Source organism: Bos grunniens, chromosome 23, assembly GCF_055505025.1.
Source record: "Bos grunniens cultivar Pamir isolate PY7600 chromosome 23, Bosgru_T2T1.0, whole genome shotgun sequence".
In the NCBI taxonomy this organism is placed as follows: domain Eukaryota; kingdom Metazoa; phylum Chordata; class Mammalia; order Artiodactyla; family Bovidae; genus Bos; species Bos grunniens.
In genome coordinates this window covers 38,157,694-38,176,579 of record NC_141187.1, presented here as the reverse complement: position 1 = coordinate 38,176,579, position 18,886 = coordinate 38,157,694, and the positions used below count along the sequence as shown (strand labels likewise).

General features: G+C 43.1%; 1 long non-coding RNA gene across 1 annotated transcript in view; it reads right to left on the bottom strand.

Moving 5' to 3' along the window:
- LOC147347656 (uncharacterized) overlaps positions 1-18,886 on the bottom strand; it is a 71,047-nt gene that overhangs the window by 38,395 nt on the left and 13,766 nt on the right. The window contains exon 1 of the long non-coding RNA XR_015152421.1: positions 4,628-18,886. This exon is cut by the window's right edge and continues 13,766 nt beyond it. This is a non-coding gene — a long non-coding RNA (uncharacterized LOC147347656). The remainder of the gene's footprint in view (positions 1-4,627) is intronic.

The following is an 18,886-nucleotide window of genomic DNA, read 5'->3' as shown; positions in this document are numbered from 1 at the left end:
TACAACATCTTGGGTAAGAGCTCCAGCTCCCCTGAGCCTTAGTCTCCACATCGGGAAGAGTGGGAATTACCCCTGCTTGTTTGGGCCACAGAAATCAAATGAGATATTTGTGGCAATGCTTGAAAGCACTGTGAATATTAATGGGCCCGTCCCTCCCTCAATGATCTTATGACAAATGCAGTCGTTCAGCAAATGATTATCGAGGATCTATGATGGACCACACTAGCTGCGCCCACCTCTGGGTTTGAGAAGTGGATCAGAATTCCTACTATCCCTTTCCTGGGGGGCTTTAGGCCAACAGAAATTATTTTGATTTTCTTTCCTTCATGTCTGTCTCCTTCATGTCTTTCTGTCATGACAGAAAATTGGGCATGTTCCCTGACCTTGGGGAGGTGCCCTGGGCATGGGGCACAGCAGCATAGACAAGCAATTAAAATACACTTGGCTACATCTCATCAACTTACTCCAGTATTCTTGCCTGGGAAATCCCATGGACAGAGGAGCCTGGCGAGCTACAGTCCAGGGGGTTGCAAAGAGTCGGGCATGACTGAGCATGCACATCTCATAAATGGACATCAGGGGATGCCCAGCTCAGGTCAAAGGGCTTTGCAAGAAGAGGGATAACACAGAAGCTAAATCTTGAGCGATGACAAGGGAATTTGCTGGGGAAAGAAGGGGGTCAAGGTCATTCCAGCTAGATGAGTAGCATGTACAATGGCAAGAAAAATGAGAGCGAGCAAAGGTTAGAGCTTGTGATCCTGAATAGCTGGCGCCTAATATGAGAAGCCGGAGAGGCGACACGGGAGTCAGGAAGGAGGGGTCCCTTGGAGGACAGGCTGCCTGCTCAGATGATCGTATTTACAGAGTGCTCACCTGGTGCCAGGGCTTCCCAGGTGGTGCTAGTGGTAAAGAACCCGCCTACCAATGCAGGAGACATTAGAGACGTGGGTTCAATCCCTAGGTCAGGAAGATCCGTTGGAGAAGGGCATGACAACCCACTCCAGTATTCTCACCCGGGGAATCCCATGGACAGAGAAGCCTGGTGGGTTACAGTTCATTGGGTCGCACAGAGTCAGACACAACTGGAGAGACTTTGCACACACACACCAGGTAACAGGTATTTTCTAATATATCTCACATATCACCACTTCTAATTCTCCCAACCACTCCCAAGAAGTCAGTCCTATTATATTATTACCCATTACTTCTACTAATAGAAGGGGAAACTGAAGCTCAGAGAAATTAAGTTGCTTGCTCAAGGTCATATAACTGGCAAGTTTGCCAAGGAGTTGGGTTTTTTAAATGATTTATTGACAGTCTGCGTAACTGATAAAGTGCATGTCACTTGCTCATGTGGAAATTTATGTTGTTTGCTTAAATACTTAATGGTTAACGATCACTTGGACTTATCAATAAAGTAATCCAGTCATTGAAGTCTTCTCAGATAGGGTAGATTATAAATGGAAATTTATGTTTAATGATCAATTAACTTGACTAATTTTGCTTTTCCCTCTTTCCCTAACAATCCATTGTGAGAGATAAACAGAATTGGTGGACTTGAAAAACACAGAAACTTATAAGACATAGTATATACAAAACCCCTTTAGCTGGAGCCTCCTTTTTTTTTTAAGTTATTTCATTTCTAGGAATTTATCCTAAGCAGATCATCAGGCATACTAAGTTATATTGGATTGGCCAAAAAGTTCATTTGGGTTTTTCAGTAAGATTGTATGAGAAAACCCAAAAGAACTTTTTGACCAACCCAAAACAACAACAAAAAAGTCTAGTTTATCACCATAGGGTTGGTGGGATACCCTATCCTTTTTCTAAGTTCTAGTTTTCCTCTTCCAGCCCTTGGGATTGTGGAGAATCCTTGGGCTTAGGCAGTAGGAGAATCTAGGCAAGATAGTTTAGTCCCTAAAAGTTTTACTCTTCAGGCTTGCATGCATATAGTCGAGGTCAACGTCTCTGTGGATGACATCACACCCTCTGGACCCAATTCAGCCACAGGAGTGTAGGGTGCTCCCAGGTCCCCACAGCCCCCCATTCACAGTTCTGCCACCTGCAGGATGCCACCACGAGCTTGCTGCCACCACTGTCGCCTGAGGATTCCTCTCTCCTGAGAAACCCACCACTCGTTCCCAATCTTGGAATATTCCACCTTCTGCTTCCGGTCTGGCCCTTTTCCCTCGTAACTCTAGGAGTTCAAAGCCTCCAACGCTTTCCTATCTAGGACTCCTGGTTGACTCACCTCCCTGAACACATACTTTTGAAAACACAACGGCCTATTGACTTACCCCTGGGACCAAACAAAGCACGGACAGCCATGACTCAAAGGCCCATGTAGGTCCTTGGGAAGAGGAGGAAAGACCGACCTTGGTTGCTTTATAATGAACCCACAGCCTGGAAACAAACCCAGCTGATTCTGAATGCATTCTGCCACATTAAATTTTTAATGTTTCCAATTACATCTATAATAGTAGAAATCTGGAAGAATTTAAATGTTCCAACGGATTGTATATTGGAATAACACACAGCAATTAAAGGGCTCTGTTCTTGATATACTCATTTTTTAAAAGCAGCTTTCAAAGCAAGGTATACAATTTAAGTCCCATCTTTATAATTTATATATATACACAATTGTATCAATCAGTGCTCGTTTGATGAGTAGTGGGATCATTGTTGAGGTTTATTTTGCTTTTTAGCTTCTGTGCATTTCCCCAGTGTCTCCCATATATTTGTATTGTTCTTGTATCGAGACTTGCTGCAGAGTACAGCGGTTGGAGGTGGATGCGTGTGTGACAGTGGCCCTTTTCCTGGAGGAGATACCGCAGCAGAGTGAGGTAGCAAGCTATCCTGTCTTGGCAGATTGTCGTAAGAGTACTATTATCGGCAGATTATCATTATTATAAGAGTTAACTTGAGTAACTGTGTAAAACAACAGTTAAGTACAGAAAAGGTAAAACAAAAGCTTAAAAAATATATCAGGATAATATACTGCAGTGTTTTTAAGAAGTTCTTGTTTCCCCTTTAGACATCTAATAAGTAACATAAACAGATACTTTATTTTGGCCAACATCAGCTCTTGGGCAATGCTCCACTCTCAGAAACATGCCTGATATTTGTGTTGGATGGTGGACGTTTTATTAACTCACAGTGTGATTGGGAACAAGTTAATAACCTCTCGATTTGAGTTTCTTCATCTGCCATTTTTGCTCTGTTGTTTAACAAATGCATCTACCCTGTGCCCGCACTGGTTTGCAAATATTAACTAAGCTAACCCTCGTCCCTACCCCACAAGGAGAGACTATTACCCCCACTTTACACGTGAGGAAACCGAGAAACAAAGAGGGGTTAAAAACGCACAAAGTTCACCCCGATTGTAAAGCAACAAGATCAGGGTTCAAATCCGGGCTGACTGGCTCCGGACGGTCAGCCCTGTGTCTTATGCTGGACTCAATGACATCAATACATCTATCACTTACGGTGTGTAAAACACCCACAGAGCCCTGGGCATCTTCCCTCTCCATGCTTCTCAAATCTCTTTCTGTCCCCTGAAGTTTCATTTGGAAATCCAATTTTAAAAAATATCACTTATCTGGTGGGCCAGTGGCTAAGACTCCATGCTCCCAATGCAGGAGGCCTGGGTTCCATCCCTGGCTAGGGAACTAGATCCCACTTGCAGCAACTATTAATAAAAGAACCGAAATGCCCACAACTAAACAACAGAAAATCCTGCATGCTGCAGCTAAGACCTGGTGAAGCCAAATAAATAAATAATAACTACATATATAGATATAGATATCTCATATACACTCCAGGATTTATTTTATGAAACAAGTACTCCACTACCAGGTATTAATTTCTTATCTTCTTTGCTTTCAATTCATCCCTTCAGGACCGAATATTGAATTTAATACTTTTGAAAGCAAATTCACATCTTTAAGAAGCTCAATAAAATGCAGCCTTTCGGTTCACACAGTCTCTACCATACAAATACTACCCAGTGCCTGCCTAATTCAGTTAGCTGCTGGCTTTCTGGCTCAGTCAAATACAAAAAGACCAGTTTACTCCTCTTTAATATGCCCATAGAGAGACAGAATCACTTTCAGGTTTTTTCCCCCATAGAATGTTCTATATGTAAATACAAAATGGAATTTTCATATTTTCCAAATTTACTAACTTTAGAAAGCTCCCACAGGCCACAGCGAAGACCAAGAATCCCACATGCCTCCACTAAAACCCAGCGCAGCCAGATAAATAAAAATAAACAAATGTTTAAAAGAAAACAACTTTGGGATTAAAAAAACCTCAATTTGAGAATGAGCTTCCTAGATTTGAGTTAAACAGCCTTTTCCTCTCTGTACTAACTAGTAGAGCTTGACTTGTCCACAAACACAATAGCCAACTAATCAGGTTATCGAGGGACTGAGACCTCCAGGGCTCAGATTTTCGGAGGACTGAGACCTCCAGAGTTCAGGTTCAGGCTTGAGCTCCTGTGTAGACCCAAGCATGAGCTGGGTCTGGGCAAGAGTGTAGATGGAGACCTCCACGCCATCTCTAAATATTTAAAAGGTACAAACCGAGCCAACAATGCTGTTAAATAAAACAAATCCCACTCTCTTACCTTGACAAATCCTCCTTCCTGAGACCAGCATGGAACGTGGGGTTCTTCTCTGCTCCGGGGTTCCGAGCCAGAACCTGGCGGGGTTACGGACAGCAGCCTCTGGACTGACCAGCCCCTTGGCCGACTCCAGCATGCACACCGAAGCCTATCTGTTGACACCTGGCTGTGGTGAAGGGCACAACAGCGTTTACTGCAGGGCGCCAAGCAAGAAAACCAGGACAGCTAGTGCTCAAAAGCCTCAACTCCTCCGTGGGTTTCAGCAAAGCACGTTTACAGGCCAGGTGAGGGAGGGACGTCCCAGGGTACGTGAATAGCTCGTGCACAACCCTCTGATTGGTTGATGGCGAGGTAACAGGTGTCACACCTGTTAACGTGATCCATCAGTAAAACCCCCAGTAGGCGTGGGGGCTACATGCCATGATCATCAAGTTGTTAACATCTTCCATCTGGTGGGGGTTCTCTCATCTGTAAAACAACTCCAGCAGCGGGCATCAGACACTGTGATCTGGGTACTTGAGGAGGAGTTAAATCAGAGGATACGGGGGAGGGGCCTGTTCCCAGGAAGGCTCCACGGGGTCCTGCTGGACTACAATCTGAGGCGGCCACCTCCACCCATGTCTCGGGTCCAGGAGTGCACACACTGGCAGCATCCTTTATCCTCAGCCAGGCAGGCCGAGGATGTTGATGCAGGAATTCAGGGTTCCAGGGACCATGCTCTCCAAGAGAGAGAAGCACAGGCTCTGCAAGGGGGGGTCCCCTTGACCCACTGACTCTCCCTGTGGGGAAAGCTGTGACAGGGAATGACAGCGGAGGGACCACGGCAGGACCCTCTAAAGGATAACTCTCGAAAGCATGGTGCCCAGGGCAGAGGCCCCCCTTGCTGGGTCTTAAGGCTGTTGTTTTCTCTGGTATATCCTTGGTTGTCTGCTATGTTTTGTAGGATGGGAAGGGTCAGGGATGACGTGGTAGGAAATTAATCTTCCACAACTCTACGTTTGACCCTCCTAGAAGGAAAACCCTGTGCCTCCCCCTTTTGTCAAAATCAAACTAAACCTGTGCTTGTATGTATTTTGTACTTTGTAAAGTAGAATTCTGAAAGACAGAGGGCAGTCTCACAGGGGAAATACCTGAGGAAATCTTGGAGACCTCACATGGAAGAGCTTGGTCATTCAGTGAGTTTATTGGTTGTTTCTGCTCCACCCCAGACTGAAAGCTGGGGAGAAGGGGAGGACTTTAATGGGAGGTCCATTTAGATAAGCAAATTTGGGCATGACAAGAGAGGTCAGTGTGCTAGGATCTGTTAGAAAGCACTGAGTGATGGAGGCCAGTTGCGTTCTAGGACGACGGCGCCTTCAGTTGACACGATGATGACGGTAAGGACACTAAAATATACTGACTAGCAAGTGGGGGCCAAGCATTGTGCTAAATACATGATATATACCTAAGAAAATATCTTAATGATATTATATAGTTATACATTTCATTTATATAAATACATAATTTATAATTATAAATAAAATGTTTTAAATATAAATTATAGTCTATATATAAATATATGTCTATATTATATATGCTGCTGTTGTGCTGTGCTCAGTTATGTCCAACTCTTTTCAACCCCATGGACTGTAGCCCAGCAGGCTCCTCTGTCCATGGGATTTCCCAGGCAAGAATACTGGAATGGGCTGCCATTTCCTGCTCCAGGGGATCTTTCCAACCCAGGAATCAAACCCACGTCTCTTTTGTCTCCTACATTGACAGACAGATTCTTTACTACTGTGCCACCTGGGAAGCACACACACACACATATATATATATGTAATTAATGTATATAAATTACATATATATATGTAATTTAATACTCATAGCAACCTTTGAAGAAGTGAAGCTTAAAATGGTTGAGTAACTTGGCTTAGAATAATGTTGCTAGTTAAGTGACAATACAGATTACAATCCAGGTCTAATTACAGAACCTAAACTTTTAACCGGCCTGTTAAAACCAACTAGCACTTCATAAAAATAGGCAAACTGGTGGCAATCTAGTCAAGGACAGACCCCATCACAATGCTCTAATGATCTCTTTATCTAATATCTAATGAAAACCTTAGGTATACTGAACTGAATGAAGAAAGATGACCCTAGGGAGAAGTCACCTAGAAAGTGACTGCCATGTGTACACGGACCAAAGATTTGAGGATTTTCTCATCCTGAGGGGTCAGGGTAAAACATAATTTAAGAAGCAGGGCTTGGTGCTGCACTGATAGAAGTGTTATGGACCAGAACTGGAGACCAGAAGCTGAGTCTCTGAAACTCAGCAGGTTTGGGAAGCAGAGAGAATGTGCTCATTCTTAGGAGCTGCACCAGTGAAGATCTTAGAGGAGCTTGGTGTAGTGTCCAGCTAAGAAAGGACCAGATAAATATCACCCACAAGACAGGAAGAAGTCTTGAGAGGGCAACCCTTAACTCATTTATATATTTACAACGTAAATGACCAAGAGAAATTAATCCCTGTGAGTGTTCTTGTGATTCTTTATTACCCTACCTCTGCTTCCCATAATCATTTCCCTGAAATTGCATGCAGAAGAATGACTTGAAAAATAAAGAGATTTATTTCTTTGTTCTGAAAAAAAAAAAAAAAAAGGAGTCAGAACAAAGTGGAAAAGAGAAAAGCCAACTGGGAAAAATAGGGCAGGAAATGGAAAAGGCAGAGAAGAACCCAAGTTAAAGAACAGCTGGTGATGATGAAAGAGGCAAAGGCGTAACTTTATAAGTGTCTGCAGATAAAATAAGGAAAAACTGGTCCACGTATGGGCATAGACCTTGGAAATTAACTATGCATACCTGAAACCTCCTGCATCCCAGTACTGATGCTGCATTCCTAGTGGTCCCTAGGCTTAGTGGGTGAAGGCTCACCTGGGCGATGGGCATTCAGACTGGGAAGGGTCTTGTTCCCTCCACCATAGATATGGGATTTGTACCTTTACAGGGAGAAGGAAATGGCAACCCACTCCAGTATTCTTGCCTGAGAAATCCCATGGACAGAGCCTGGCGGGCTACAGTCCACGGGGTCACAAGAGTTGGACATGACTTAGCAACTAAACGATAAGAGCAGTACCTTTAAAACACAGCATCGTAAGGCTTTGCAGGCAGCCATTCATCATGTTAAAGAAATACTGCCGCATAAGAAAAAAACAGTATTTTCTCAAAATTCTACCTTCGTCATATATAAATTTGACTTAAAGGAAAACACTATAAACAAATGTTGAATTCTAGTTTTAAACACTTCAGCAGGCATCTCCTTCTAGAGCTCCTTAGAGGTAAACTATACTGATGCCTGCAACTTACTTTGCTGCTGCTGCTGCTAAGTCGCTTCAGTCGTGTCCGACTCTGTGCGACCCCATAGACGGCAGCCCACCAGACCCTGCTGTCCCTGGGATTCTCCAGGCAAGAACACTGGAGTGGGTTGCCATTTCCTCCTCCAATGCATGAAAGTGAAAAGTGAAAGTGAAGTCGCTCAGTCATGTCCAACTTTTAGCGACACCATGGACTGCAGCCTACCAGCCTCCTCCATCCATGGGATTTTCCAGGCAAGAGTACTGGAGTGGGGTGCCATTGCCTTAAAATGCAACAAAACAATAAGCTGGAACTGGTGGCTGAACAGAGGGGTACGTAGCTGGATGTAGATGTGATGAAGTCACTATAGGAAAATGATGTTTATAGAGTCTAAGGGGTTAGTATGTGGGTGTTTAAATGTACTTTTCAGCTTTTCTGTATGCTTGAAATTTTTCACAGTAAAATTTTGGTAAGATGTTCTTACTAGAGAGAAGTTCCTCTTTAAAAGACAGTACATAGACCCAGGACACAGACACAAGATTCTCAATCTTTTTGATTATGCTATCTTTTAGAAAGCCTCACTGACTAATGTGAGGGCTTGTCTTTGATATTCTTCGCCTGTTTCTTTTGTCTCACCTGCCTTTTTCTCTCTGGCAGTCTAGGACAGCAGAAATATTGGCACTTGGTAAAGACATGTTTCATAACTATACCCCTAAAACTTAGGAAAAACTACACTACGCCATTGTTCTTGTAGCATATGCTAATTAGAGAAATCACATGTCAACTAGGAATATTCTATTTGACTACATGTGAAATGCATCTCTTCACCACAGTATGTGTGTTGCAGAAAAGACTCTTGGTATTATGTGATAAAGTTTGTACACCCTATCTTAAAGCACATTAAAGGCATTCTTCTAGATTCTGTGAGTATGGTTCCAGGTATTTATACTTTAAATCACTCCTTCTAACTGTAGCTGACTCTCTGCAGTGACTCGGGGTTAGGAATTAGGAGGCAAGGGATAACTTTTTACCTATCTTTCTCATGCTCAAAAAAAAGAAAAAGTTGCAAAATAGTGTTAAGCTATGACTATCTGAGATTCACCAAAACTAACCCCTGCCAGTCTACTTTCATGGTTGATTCTTTAATTTTTCAGATTATTTGCAGTTGTAAAGTTATCCTGGTAGTCTTTTTAAGCTATGTTATACTTATCTAGAACATTGTAAGACACATCCATAGTGAAAAACTTGTCAATAATGAATTAGAATTTATCTAAAGAACTTATTTAAAAATACTATTATCATATACATTCGATGGCTTAAATAGAGTGTAAAGAGAAAATTTAATTTTAGAGAAATACTAAAGTTCAAGATTTTTAAGTTAGCAGCTCTAAATACTGCATCTTATTTGGTGGCAAAACAAGGGGATTTCAATGTCATCAAGCTTTTATACAAGACAGTACTAGGGGCACTCGCATCCTAACAAAATAAAACAAACCCCTTATTTTCCAAGAATATGAAGTACAAATACTTGAATCATAAAACTATGTTTAAAATTTGCTATTTTATCAAGTGAATAAAATTAGTTTCTGATTCCCAAAAAAGTAACAAAAATCTGATCTCCAATTTTTCTTAGAGACTTTGGGGATACCTGTTATTACTTATAATAGACTTGTATACCAGTTTACTCAATCAATGATTAATTACTCTGCTCCAGTTTTGACTATTGGAGAGCTTTAAAATGCCAGGAGGTTAAAACCTTGTGCAAAATATCAAGGCTATTTTTTTTTTTTTTACTACAAAAGAAAACACTTTAGCATCTAGGCAGTGTAGGTTTGTGAAAAGTCCTTTGTCACTAAGAGCCAAGCTTCTTTTTCAAAAGATAAGCATAATAGGTTCAGTATTTAAAATGTGAGCTATCTCACAAAACAGTATGGTAACACAATTGATCTCCAGTGAATTCTTGCTATTTTTAAATAAATTATGTAGTATGTAAAATTGTTTCCCCTTTTCTTTTGAAAAGCCTTAAAACCTTGAATGTATTCAGAGAAAAGAAACAAAAATTATATTTAAATCACTTTTTAAAAACACCATGTTTTCTTTGTATTTAGAAAACACAGGAAAAAAGTTGTTTGTTATCCCACGGTTAATTAGAATAACAGTGAGTGGAAAAAAAGCACAACATAAAAAAACATATACCCATTGAAACCAGACAAGGAACATCATCGACTAAAGAAACAATTAGAAACAGAACTTACCTCTTTCTGACAAATGTATTTGCAGGGGTGCAGGGAAGGGTAAAGCTGAGGTAATGGATTAAGAAATATACCAGAGTTCAGAGTCTTCAGCCAGAAACTCACAATATTGGACAGGTACCTTTCAACCCTACCTTCCCTCAACCACCAGAGACTGTCATCCCAGAAATCCTATCTAGATAGTCAAACTGAACTTACTTCAGTAGCGGGAGCCCGCACACTGTCTGCTAGCGAGAGTAAAATTCCACAAGTCCCTGCGCCTATTAAATGACTACAGTCTGTTCTCCACGGAGGCTTGAAGAGCCATGCCACTGTCCTGGGGTGACACAATGACCCTAGAGATGGAACCTGCAGCACTTGTTTAGGTGAAACTTCTGCTTAGAGAGCGAGCAGACACAAATAACAACAACCAAAGTCAAGGACCGAAGCTTCATTGATTGACTCAGACTCACATGCTCTTTAAAAGGGGCTGCATCCAGTTATTACTGGATGTCTCTTGAGCTTCTGTCAACCTGCAAAGTTTTTAACGTATCACCCCAGGATTATAATCCTGGGCTCTCTAACCTGAAAGCAGACAGCATTTGTTTCAAAATAGAGACAAAGATGAAAACTTCATCTTGGCTGCATTTTTTAATCTCCTCTCCCAGAATAGAATCTTCCCTCCCTTCCGGTAAACACATGCTTGTATACATTAAAATTTAAAGGGTGTAAAAATTAGCAAGTCCATACTCTCCTATACCGAAGAATCAACCCCCAATCCACAACAGGCTCACCATCTCCCCAAATTGCCATTTGGGCTCTAGGAATTCGAAACACACACACACACACACACATACAAATGCAAACCCAACAAAAGAGACATTGAAACCTAGGAGAATGTTGAGGTATCGCACACTCTGCTTCATTTTTGTTCCGGAGGGAGAGCGATCAGGGTTCCAGGCAGGGTGACATACCATGGGCATTAAAAGCATATAGTCAGTCTTAGCAAATTAGGTAAATTAGCGATCATTTGATGGTATTCTATTGTTGTTATTGTAATCAGAGTCATTTTCCCTGGTAGTGGTGCTTCGTGATGAAGCATAGTTCTCACGGGATAATTGTGAAAGATACTGAAAGATTCAGGCTCAGGGATGCCGCATCTGCTTTCAAAAGCTCTTCTGATTCAAACTGGCATTTTCCTTTATCTTGGAAATTGATTAGAGATTCAGATCATGCCGGTTTAAATGGAAAGGTGAAAGCAGGGTAATTTCAATCTATGAATTATTCAATCTCAGCCTGGTGCAATTGCCATCCAAGAGCGGATGCTCTGACGGTCCTTCCGCAGAGCCTCCATTATGCTTGTCATTTTTATTTCTTTATCTACGATCTCTTTCTCAGTTACCCAGCTTGTCCCTTAGGGCTCAGCTTCACAAACCCAAAGTATTTCAAATTGGCAGTAACCTAAACGTGCGCTGTCTCAAATCGCTGTCTCCACAGGCTGCCTTTTTTTTCCCCCAAATCATTTTAAACACACATACACACACATTCATGATGATATCTGTGAGGCTCTTTGATTCAATGAATTAAAACACGCACATACACACACACACACACACACACACACCCCCACACACACACAAAGATGAGGGAATCGCTGCAAAGAAGAGTTATGTTCCACTAACATCACAAGAGGAGATAAAATGATGCTTTCTGCTTCCTTCTTTGTTGTCGGTATGACCCATCCTAGTTGAATAACATCACGCAGGAAGGAGCCAGCACTAAACAGGCTTGCCTGGCACCCTGATTTCCAACCAGCACAGATGAAGACTGCATGGAAGGCAGACTAATCCAGGCAACCGTACAACTTAAGCGAGCACGATTATTTAGGAAAAATAAGAAGAAGCCATCAGAGGACCGCAATTAAACTGTCAATCTCCCAGGCTCCACCTGCACCCAGATTGCAGTCGCAAAGATTCTCCACTTGATGGCTGGCTGTGTCACTGCTAGTCGACAGCTTGTCCCCGAATCCAGAGAGGACTGGGATGGATTTAGGTCAGTGATTCTGGTTTCTCCTTTAAATCGTGTTCTAACTGAGGAGCCGGGGATCTGGGCCAGTCAACCATGAGCCGCCCGAACTGGGAGCTTGGAACATCAGTGCGGTGGAGGAATCTGCCTGCCCAGGCCCCAGCTGGGCACACAGCATCAGCATCTCCTTTGTCCTAGCCTTTATCCCACAGGTAGGGCGCCGCGCTTCGTGAGAAGCCCACAAACTATTCCCACAAGTGCTGGGGAGCCAGCCGCGCTCCAACCGGGGCGGTCTGGCCACCGGGCTCCGGGCAGTACCTGCTCTGCTGCAAACGCACGCTGCCAAGTGTGAAGCCATCGTGTGCATTCAGACTGCTTCTCTGCTGCTGGCTAAACACAGGTAAATGCTCCTCAAGGAAGAAATGCTAGGTAGCAGCAGGAACAGACCACTTTCAAACTGTCGCTTTTTTTTTGCCTAGTTGTACGCCTTGTGACGAGGAACCGGCAGGAGCCAGGGCTGGGGCAGAGCGGTGATGCAGAAAGCAGCAGCAATGACACAGCAGTCAGCTGACTCGCAGGGTGTGATTGCTCAATGTCCTCTGCAGAAGCGGGTCAGCTTCGAGGGTGGCACCGGTCAGATGGCCTTGACTGTGAAGCGGACTTGCAGGAGGGCAGCACCTGGCAGGGCTACCCGCCCCCCCCCCCAAACCCGCACCTGGCAGGGACACCTCCCATTGCGTGTCTCTCAGGCACAGTTTTTAACTCACAGCCCTCGGGACTTAACTGTTTCTGTCCTGCTTGCTGGGAAGGCAAGTGATTCTTGGGGTGACGGTCCCAGTGCAAACACAGGTGAAAGCTTTCACGGTTCCTATTGTTCGGGTTCATTTCAGCACCGAAAGAAGAATGGTGAGAGTTCTCGCCTGCGTTTTGGTTTTAAAAGCACAATGCCTTTTTTTTTTTTAGCAGGTAGAAATTGCCTTCAGCTACTGGTATGCCGTAATGAACTAGTAAATTGTACCTAACAGAATGGCACGAGCAATAGGAGAAAGCTCGCAGGTAAATTCATCCAGTGGTTAGCCTTAAATCATGGTCCAGCTGCTATAAAGCAGTGTGCAGGGCTCTACTGCAAAAGGCAGGTTGTGCATCCCAATTAATGGACACTAGAGCAAACAGCCTTATATGGTATCACCCCAGTGATTTGAGGAATGCTAAAATAAGAAAAGCCATCATTACCAGGCATTTGTTTAATGACTGTAATCATACTGAATTAATTTAACTTGCTGCAGTGTGTAACAGAAAGTCAATTATAAATGTGCACCAAAAGAATAACAATACTAGTATCTGCATGGCACCTTCTTCTGACAGGACATGCCCTTAAGGAGATCTCACATCCCCAACATTCAGAGAGCACGGGATGTGCTAAGTGCTCACAATCTGCAACGGGCCCCTCAGAGGACAGGCATTTACGGTTCTACACCAGAAGGACACATATCGTACGGATTGCATACAGACAGTCACCACCGTGACCCATGCCAGTTGTTCTGCGAGGACTTAGCCATTTTCCCCCTATTTGTGCCTTATGAATTTTATTTCTCTATTTGCTTCTTTTTTTACTAAACACTTAAAAAAATTTTTTTTTGGCTGTGCCCCATAGCATGTGGAATCTTAGTTCTCCAACCAGGAATTGGACCTGCACCCCCAACAGTGGAAACACAGAATCTTAACCACTAGACCATCAGGGAAGTCCTCTGTTTGCTTTTTATTTGGTTATTTTTTCTTTCTTTCTTTGGTTCTCTTGACACAAATCCTGACTGAATGAGGAAGTTTTTCAATAGCACACAGAGAGATCAAAACTGGAAGGAGTGGTCTCCCCTGGTGTGTGTGTGTGTTCTGTTACTCAGTCATGTCTGACTCTTTGTGACCTCGTGGACTGTAGCCGGCCAGGCTCCCAGCCATGGGCTTCTCCAGGCAAGAATACTGGAGCAGGATGCCATTCCCTTCTCTAGGGGATCTTTCCAACCTAGGGATTGAACCCATGTCTCTTGTGTCTCTTGCCTTGGCAGTCAAATATCTCTACAACTGGACCACCTGGGAAGCTCGGGGGTGGGGCAGAATCCACCTATTAATGCAGGAGACAAGGGTTTAATTCCTGGTCCTGGAAGATCCCACGTGCCAAAGAGCAACTAAGCCCATGCACCGCAAGTACTGAGCCTGTGCTCTGGAGCCCGGAAGCTGCAACTTCTGAGTCCACACGCCGCAACCGCAACTGAAGCCCACACGCTCTAGAGCCTGTGCTCTGCAGCCAGAGAAGCCACTGCAATGAGAAGCCCATGCACCCCACAACTAGAGAGAAGTCCCCGCTCGCCACAACTAGAGAAAGGCCTCGCGCAACGAAGACCCAGCACAGTCAAAAATAAATAGTGAAAATGAGAGTTGCTCAGTCATGTCTGACTTTTTGCGACCCCATGGACTATACAGTCCATGGAATTCTCCAGGCCAGAATACTGGAGAGGATAGCCTTTCCCTTCTCCAGGGGATCTTCCCAAGCCATGGATTGAACCCAGGTCACCCACATTGCAAGCGGATTCTTTTCCAGCTGAGCCACAAGGGAAGCCCAAGAATACTGGAGTGGGTAGCCTGCCCCTTCTCCAGGGGATCTTCCCAACCCAGGAATCAAACTGGGGTCTCCTGCATTGCAGGCTGATTCTTTACCAACTGAGCTATCAGGGAAGACCTACAAATAAATAAATAAATTAAAAAAAAAAAAAAAACTGGATGGAAAAGTGCCTTCCGTGTAATTAGGTGACTGCTATGAGTAGTAAGTGACATTTAAATAAAGCAAGGATTCTACTTTGAGGTAACAGAAGCCATCTCTCCTGTACCCTTTTTTGAGCTCCCATTCAAGAATCCAAATCTCAGAAATTGACCGTGCCACCTTCTTTCAAAACTTGCTATCAGGAAATGAGCCCCCAGATGGTACAAATAATCCATAAGGTTTCATTTAATTCCTCAGAGGCACTCATACTTTTGAGGAACCTAGGGCTTCCAGAAAAGACATGGCTACCTCTTGGGGGCAGATTTCAAGCACCAAAGCTCTAGGTGGGAAATCATTTCTATGGGGCAAGGAGGCCTTCCAGGGGGGTCCACGTCTCCCTCCTCCGATGGCAGGTCTGTGCGATGGTGCTGACCGCCCAGTGATGTGCAAGAATTCTAAAAGCTGGGTACTTGAAATCTGGGAATATACTGGGAATATTTACACCATGGAAGTGGACAAATACTAAAACTTTAGTGTTGTTGTGTTTTCTGGAAAGCTGGTTTACATGTTGTAATATATTTAATTATGTCAAGTTATACTACGTTCCTTTATTTTAACCCTAGAATCCAAAACGCTTAAGAATAAAAAGTACAATGGTTAAGCAAAAGGCTTGGCTTAGAACCCACTACAGATACTACATGCCCTGAATGTGTATGGTCAGTGTGGGTCATAGGGGCCAGAGAGATTCTGACAGCGCCTCTCCCCCTCCTCTAGGGCACCCTATCTTTCCTTGTGACTTCTCTCAAGTCCTCACTCACCAAGCAAAAATGGTCCACGCATTGGTATTTATAAAAATCTCCTCTTGCACCCTATGGCATATTTAATCAGTGATGTGTAGGGATTATAAAAGCTAGGCAGTTGAAATCAACCACACTGGGAATATTTACACCATGGAAATAGGCAAATACTAAAACTTTGGTGGTGGTGTTTTTCCTGGAGAGTGGGTTTACATGTTGTGATATATTTAATTATGCCAACTTGTAATATGTTGCTTTATTTCAAACTCAGAATCCAAAATGCTTAAGAGTACAAAGTACAATGGTTAAGTGACAGGTTCACAGCTTAGAGGGCTTATCCTTGAATCCTGTACCACTGATTATCTCTAAGACTTTTTGGGTAAGTTCATTACCACAAGACTCAGCTTCCTCTTCTATAAAACAGGGCTCATAATACTGTGCACCTCATAAGTTATGTATATTCATGAATATACATATATTTATATTCATGCATAAAACCACTTAGCATGGATTCTCACTCAGGCAAAGCTTCCAGTGGCTGTTAGTCATGATTATTTCCCCCTTCTTCTTCCTCCTGCTCCTCCTCCATCTCATTTAATTGATCTGCATAGCAGACTGACCTTTTTTGGACTGAGATAAGTGAAGATATTTTAAAGAGATTATAGGCAGAAAACAAACAAACACATACACAACCAACTTAAGATTCTGTAGAATGGAAGGTTTCCCTGTGGTTCCTGACCCTTGTGGATAACAGAGATTTGAAGGGCTGGTGCTATTTTTGCATATATTGTAGAATCTAAGAAAGCATCACAATCCAACCGAAAAATTACTGATGGACATCAGTTTCAGCACGATTTAGAGGTTAAAGAGAAGCCAAAATAAAACCGCACACTGTATTAGGAATTGCTGTACACAAAATGTGCAATCAGCCCTCATGAGTGAAATGCCAATTCTGAATAATACCAGAACTGCAGAAAGAAGAATAAAAGCAGTTCCCATTTAGTGAGTGTCTACAGTATGCCTATGCCCACGATTATCTTCCCAGGGAAATACAGCCATAGAGACACACATAGGGCCTCCTATGGCCAGAGTTCCAAATGCACTACACGTGATAACTCATTAACCCTGGGAGCCCAGCTTGGTGCTCTGTGATGATCTAGAGGTGTGGGGTAGGCAGAGAGGAGGGAGGCTCAAGGGGGAGGTGAGATATAGATATATATAATTATGACTGATTCCCATTGTACAGCAGAAAACAAAACAACACTGTAAAGCAATTTCCCTCCAATTAGAAAATAAATTTAAAAAGAAAAAAACTTATTTAATATCTACAGCAACACTATGAGGAAGATATTATTCCTGCAATGATTCCATTACGTTGGGGAGCTATTTTGATGCTTTCACAACCCAAAACTTGAAGAGGTGATAAAAAAATGAAAATGTTAACTGCTCAGTCACGTCTGATATTTTGTGATCCCCCTGGACTGTAACCCGCCAGGCTCCTCCATCCATGGAATTCTCCAGCCAAGGATACTAGAGTGGGTAGCCATTCCCTCCTCCAGGGGATCTTCTGGACTCTGGACTCAGAAATCGAACCCAGGTCTCCCACATTGCAGGCCGATTCTTTACCATCTGAGCCACCAGCAGGTGAGCATTATTTAAATCACACATCTGGTATATACAGGTTTGTGGATTCAAACCCAGGTTGTCTGATCTGGGTTCAAATTCAAATCTATGCTCTTGAATATTAATATGCAAATACAGGCTTCCCTGGTGGCTCAGGTGGTAAAGAATCTGCCTGCAATGCAGGAGATGGAAGAGACATGAGTTTGATCCCTGGGTCAGTAAGATCCCCTGGAGAAGGAAATGGCAACCCATTCCAATATTCTCGCCTGAAGAATCCCATGGACAAAGGAGCCTGGTGGGCTACAGTTAATGGGGTCACAAAGAGTTGGACACAACTGAGCGACTAAGCACGTAGTCTTCTTACAAATTAGTTTTCAGTTGTAACAGTCTCTTGAGAGGGTTGGCAGAGCTGCAGAATGAAGGAAAAAATGGAACAGAGATTTGAAGTCACAGATTTTATTTTCTTGGGCTCCAAAATCACTGTGGACAGTGACTGCAGCAATGAAATTAAAAGACGCTTTCTCCTTGGAAGAAAAGCTATGACAAACTTAGACAGCAGATTAAAAAGAGAGACATTACTTTGCCGACAAAGATCAGTATAGTCAAAGCTGTGGTTTTTCCAGTAGTCATGTAAGGATGTGAGAGCTGGGCCATTAAGAAGGCTTAGTGCCGAAGAATTGATGTTTTCAAATTGTGGTGCTGGAGAAGACTCTTGAGAGTCTCTTGGACAGCAAAGAGATCAAACCAGTCCATCCTAAAGGAGATCCACCCTGAACATTCACTGGAAGGACTGATGCTGAAGCTGAAGTTCCAACACTTTTGCCACCTGATGTGAAGAACTGACTCATTGGAAAAGACCCTGCTGCTGGGAAAGACTGAGGGCAAGAGAAGAAGGGAATGACAGAGAATGAGATGGTTGGATGGCATCACTGACTCAATGGACATGAGTTTAAGCAAACTCCAGGAGACAGTGAAGGACAGGGAAGCCTGGCGTGCTGCAGTTTATGGGGTTGCAAAAGAGTCTGACACCACTTAGCAACTGAACAACAGGAGAAGGGTTAAAGTCTAAAAGTTGGTGAGTAGGGAGACGCTGTCCCATAAGAATTATTAGAAAACTGAGTTTTCATTATAGTGTTCCTTTAATGATATTTTAACTCAGAGATATCCTGGTAAATTGGCTTGGGTGGGGACTAGAAGCCCTGGCTTGTAGCGTTTGCCAGTTTTTATGGTGTAAATACTCCCACCATGCCTGATTTCAAGACTCCAATAGTAATAACCTGTTCCCAAGATTCCTGAATATTTAACAATTGGTTCTCGCAAGCTCATAGGAGTAGCCCTTAGCAGATTAATGCCTCTATTTCCAGGTCAGCCTTCATCTCTCTGATTAAACCCCAGCTCTCTGATGCTTCAAGGTCTTCCATTGTCTTCTGTATCTTTCTTGTTCTCCCTCCCAAACTGTACTTGTACTTCTTATATTTGATGAAAGATGTTTTTACTT